We start from the raw sequence: 5,625 nt of genomic DNA, 5'->3' as shown, positions 1-5,625 counted from the left end.
AGTGGAGAAATTCTCATGTGTTTGTTTATGTGTGGAAATGGACTGTTAACAGAATAGCCTCTTGGCTTTCCGGACAAATTTGCCCCCGGGACGCTTCCTAACGGGACACTGACTACATTCCCAAGATGCCATGCGCTGTATGCGCAATTTAATATACTGAATATATAAAAGCCTTCATTGCTATTTCTATACCTGTACAGATACAGATACGAAAAAACACAAAACGTTTCAAACTATATGTATTTGTTGACCATTTTTCCATAAGTCATCACGTCAGCTGAAATAGGCAGTATGAGATAAGAATTAAAATTGAAATAATTTTTTATCAAAAGAGAAAACGTTTACGACAGCCTCGCACTATAAAGCTGCATTATCACGAAGTAATTTTAAAGCAAAAAATTGAATTACGTTTAAGCATTCTAAGTCGAGGTCGAGTTTCTAAACTTCGTCCGGAACGAGAATGCACCAAATTCGCGAGTAATAGAGACTGCAGAATCAAAAATCAACTTGTATATGGTCCAACATGGTAGGTCATACTTTGGAGTAGTGTAAACTCAGATAAACAATAAAGGGCATTATGTTAGAAAGACACAGTTGTAGTTTACCACAAATGTTACTAGCATTATTTATTAGCTTCAATATAAAGCAGTACAGCTATCAGCTAAGCTGCGTTAAGTCAGGGGGACGGCAGGGGAGGTTCAGAGACAATACGCTGACCTACTTGCTGTCGGTGACACTTTGAATTAACTGCAAATGAACTAATTCGGAGCGAACAAGTAAATATTTCGACATCTTATTCTGCTCATTGCGAGATTTCTCGTAATTACTTTAGTATTTGTTTTATTTACGGCCGGTACACTCGCAATCCTTAAATATGTCCCACTAATTAATAAACGCAAGATTTAGCGAGTTTTTTTGTCCTTATTTATTTTACATTACTCTTCACATAAATCAACATTTGTCTATTTAAAGAAAAACGCTTTTTACCGGATTAAAGTTATGTATTATTATAAATTTACAACTATTTGACATAATTTTAAATTTATCCGACGTTTCGCGTGCTTTACTGCGTGCGTGGTCACGGTCACTGAAGACAAAAGATGTTGAATGTCAAAAAGTATCACAGCTGCAGAGAAAGTTGCATTATCTGTATTTATTTCCCCGGAGTTGGTATCGACTAAAAGATGGAGGGTTTTGGCAAAAATGGCTCACGGTGTCATTAAAGGTGTAAAAAGGGTTATGTTAATCAAAGACAATACTATGAACATTTATCTATTTATTAAAGTTCTCCACTTCAAATATAATCTATAGTATATGTTACAAGCTATCTATTCTAAAATACATGACAATTATGGCAAACAAATGTTACGAAAAATAAAAATATTATTCCAATTTTATATTTTATAAAAAGTTACGTCATCGGATTAGATAGGCACTTAACAATTCTATTTTCCAATTGATGAGCCGACTACTGAATATATAAAGCTCTGCATAAGTAGTGTTTATTCTGTGCGAAGATTTCAAATGAGAGGTGACTGAACTCCATTCTTTAATTTCAGTCTATACCTAAATCTGTACGTTATGAATTAATCCGGCAATCTTTAACCGTATTATAAAAAATTAGAACACTAATTACTATTATTACAAGACAGTATATAAACTAAAGCTACTTGTAATATTTTGAATAAAATACAAGAAATACGCTGATACGACTATAAGCATACCGAAGCTTATGATTTCTCTAGAGATGTTACTTTAAATTAAAAACTTTTTAAAAGACAAATGTTTCTTAAGTCTCCATTAGAAAAACTATCATTGGAATATTTATTGCAATGAAGGTCTTAATGTCGCTGCGATGAAAGTGAAAAATCAGTCTGAAGCCACACACTGCGCTTTGAAGACCTAGTTTTCTTATTTTTTAACCTATATTTTCTGAGAGCCACTTTTGAAATGAATGAAAATGGCTTTATGACTAATACATTTTTAATTTCTTGGTGAATGTTGGAATGACTCGAAGTTAATCAAACTTTGCGGTATTGTGTTTTTTCTTATAGAAACAGGAGGCTCACCTGATGTTAAGTGATACGCCCATAGACATATCAATGCCAGAGGGCTCGCGAGTGCGTTGCCGGCTTTTTAAGCATTGGCGCGCTCTTCTCTCTTCTTGTTTTATTCTAACGCAAATTTTTGATTGTCACAATTCTATCTTCCGTGGTTCCTTATAAGTTATGTGAAATATATATAGTAATCATTCAAAGTATCAGTCATAATTAACGTGAGTCTATATGTTAGCAGAAGGTCGCCTCGCACCGCTGCAGAAACAGTCCAGCGCGCTGGACTGTTTCATTATTTTAGGAATTAATATAGCATATTACTAGGAAAATAGCTTTTTGAGCTTATCCATTACAAAGAAAGATTTTTCCTTTGATTCGATTCAGGTATAGATCTACTAGTTCCAGTGTGATGTGTTAACTGCACATAGAAAGAAAAGTACATTGGTACACGGCCGAGATTCAAACGCAGGACAAGCCAGCAGTCAGCACTGCTCACATGATGCGAAAAGATAACTAAAATAAAATAATATCCCCGTATAAAGTGCAATAACGTGGCTAAAATAATATTAAATTTGACACAGTAGGTACTACCTAAATGTGTCTAGCCGAGCTTATGGCGGTAATTTTAGAATTTAGTGAACTGCTCCCGCGGGAACAAGGAGCAATAAGAGTAAATTATTTAGATCATAAACACGGACTGATAAGTGATAATACCGCCTGATAAAACAATTATTAAGAAAACCGGAATCTAAAACTTTTATCATCTTATTTATAATTATCTGTATAAAGTCTCTATTCTCTTTTTATTTTGAACGTGATAAGCATGATATGCACGTTAGTCTTAAGTGCTAAAGCAAGTAAAAAAAAAAACTTTAGAGGTGTCAAGGGACACCCGGATGGACCGAAATTCCTTTCGATTAATTTATATGTTAATTGGTATCATAACCGTATGATAGATTTTCTCGACACCAATCTTACGACGAAAAAAAAAGCCAACATCACGAGGTGTTCCCAGGCGGTCACCCATCCAAGTACTGACCTCGCCCGACGTTGCTTAACTTCGGTGATCGGACGAGAACCGGTGTATTCAACGTGGTATGGACGTTAGCGATAGCTAAATCGAAAATGTAAAATATAACAACTATATCAAAAAGTGTCGTTACAACTTTTGGTCTTAATTTATTCCGTCTAGCCCCCTTTCGCAACGCTCGATAACCTCGTTCCAACAAGACTAATTTAGTTAAGTGATTCCATAAATAATTTTAATTTCTTATCCCTACAAAAAAAAGCCAACATCACGAGGTGTTCTCAGGCGGTCACCCATCCAAGTACTGACCTCGCCCGACGTTGCTTAACTTCGGTGATCGGACGAGAACCGGTGTATTACAATAGCAAATAGCAAAAAAGTGTCGTGACAACTTTTCGTAAGAATTTTTTCCGTCTAGCCCCCTTTCACAACGCGCGATAAGGAACATCGTTCCAAAAAGAACACAAGAACAGAGTGTCTTTTACTTAATAGAGACTCTAAGTTGTGTTACTGGACACTTTACTGACTAATAAATAATTTTAGCCTTACTTATTTACTAATAAGCAAATTTTTAGTTTGTACAAAGTTAGGCTTGATCGTAATGTTCCAGGATAAAAAAATCATAATCATTTTTTAACTGGTTGAGGTTTTTAGTACCCTTCTGAATGAGATTAACAATTCCTTGCCACTAGAGTAACTACACAATAAGTTAGTCAAGCTCAAAGAGAGATTCTTCACAAATAACTATATGAAATAGGTAAAAATTGTGTGCGTGTACTAGGTGTACACACGTAAGAAGTGAAACTTATATAAAACCTTTGTTGTACGCAGAGCCATAATTGGTTTGTTTTAAGTTTAGAGGTCCGAAACTATTTCTTTAAACACAGTAAATTTTGATACACTGCCTAGCATACAATTTACAAATTAATTGCTGCAAATTGCGATTAGCAAATTTCAAGTCGAAAATGTAATCCGTTGTCAAACTTCAAAGTCAAAAACATACTATATGTCATATTTTAACATTTTTGCGTAACGCAAAAATGTTACACTAAAAAATTTTCCAACCCCGATAAAGAAGTTTCACTTCAATAAAATATTGTAAACTTATATTAACTTAGCTTATCATAATTTATTTTCTTTCATATTTATTTAAATTATTGTAATTCTTTTCGTTCATAATACATGTAGAAAGAAGCCAATGGCTCCAGAAATACAGTTCCACATGAGGAGCCTGGGATACGTGTTTTTTATGTTACCAGTGGCAATAAATAAATTATTATCAACTAAGAGAATATACTTTCGGGACTCGGCTAATTGATTTCATCTCACCACAGAAGGATTCAGAGATTTTTCATGAAAATATATAAATGGTTGAGAATGTAAAATGAAACTTTAGCGCGTTGCGCATAATTGTGGTTGGTCCTCTCCGACACGATTAGACTCGCGACATGCCGTCATTCCGTTTATCCTAAATCAACTACAATTTTGTATTTAAATTAAATGTTATGTATGAAACTGTATATGCCAAGTTAATATTATTACAGAAAGAGTAAAATTTATTTGAATTTTCAATAAAACAACAGGTAGTTTTATTACACTGTAACCTAAAATCGAAATTTTGAATATAGAACTAACAAAAACTCTTAGTAAATTAGTTTCGTTATATCGGAAGCTGCAAGTGAGCTTGTTTAACCATAACGCATTTATAACGTAGCTGTAGCCATTTGTCGGTTTCTCTACATTTTGTCCAAAAAGCGCCCGGTTTCACTAACAAATAGCCGCGATTCATTTTGTAACCTCCGTTCATGGAGCGCGCATACAAAGTGGTAAAAAAGCGCGGTCGAAGAGAATCAAATGTTTTCCGCCGTGAAATCACCATCAAATTGGCACAATGCGGCTTAATGGTAACAGTTATTGGTTTATATTAACTTTGGTACATTAAATATATATACTTCTTCGCAAATGCAACCAAATATTTTTTATAACCCTCAGATTATAGAATATTATAGTATGTCCGCATTTAGACGCACATTAGATCCGTAGTACGTCATCGCTAATTATGCCAGGCTCTTTCCAGAAGCTTAGAAGTTTCCTTTCCAGAAGCTTCCTGGGCACTTCGCAGGCTTGACGGAGCGACCTCACTGTTCCCAGAATTTCTGTTTGCTATGAAGCTACAGCAACGCATTCTAAGACTGCGTGGGTAACTGATTCCTCTGCGCTATTTTCATATTATAAGCAAGTAAATTGTAATAAATAATTATATAATTCCACTAAAAACAAGTTTTATGATATATTGTATAGTTATTTGATAAATAATATCAAATTTGTGGACAGTGATATCATTTTAATATGCTATTATTAAGCGATTAATTGCGGGTTTTTTACGCATCCGCTGCAAACTAGAACACATAGCATATAATATGTATTGTATATTTTGTATGTTTTAGTGGCTAACAATTATTATTTTATTTGTTATCCTATAATACTATGTGTCGCGGGCTTAAAGATAGCTTGTTTAGTTTTAAATAGTAAATTAAATAAATA

The 5,625-nt window shown here is 34.2% G+C and overlaps 1 non-coding gene across 1 annotated transcript; it reads right to left on the bottom strand.

Annotated features, from left to right (window-relative positions):
• Nucleotides 1–3,044: 3,044 nt before the first annotated feature.
• Nucleotides 3,045–3,163, bottom strand: LOC125050743. The gene has a single exon (XR_007117196.1). It is a non-coding gene; the product is annotated as a 5S ribosomal RNA (ribosomal RNA).
• Between the last annotated feature and the right edge of the window lie 2,462 nt (nt 3,164–5,625).

Source organism: Pieris napi, chromosome 6 (genome assembly GCF_905475465.1).
Source record: "Pieris napi chromosome 6, ilPieNapi1.2, whole genome shotgun sequence".
Classification (NCBI taxonomy): domain Eukaryota; kingdom Metazoa; phylum Arthropoda; class Insecta; order Lepidoptera; family Pieridae; genus Pieris; species Pieris napi.
The sequence above is the reverse complement of the archived record's forward strand: the minus strand, read 5'-3'. Positions and strand labels throughout refer to the sequence as shown.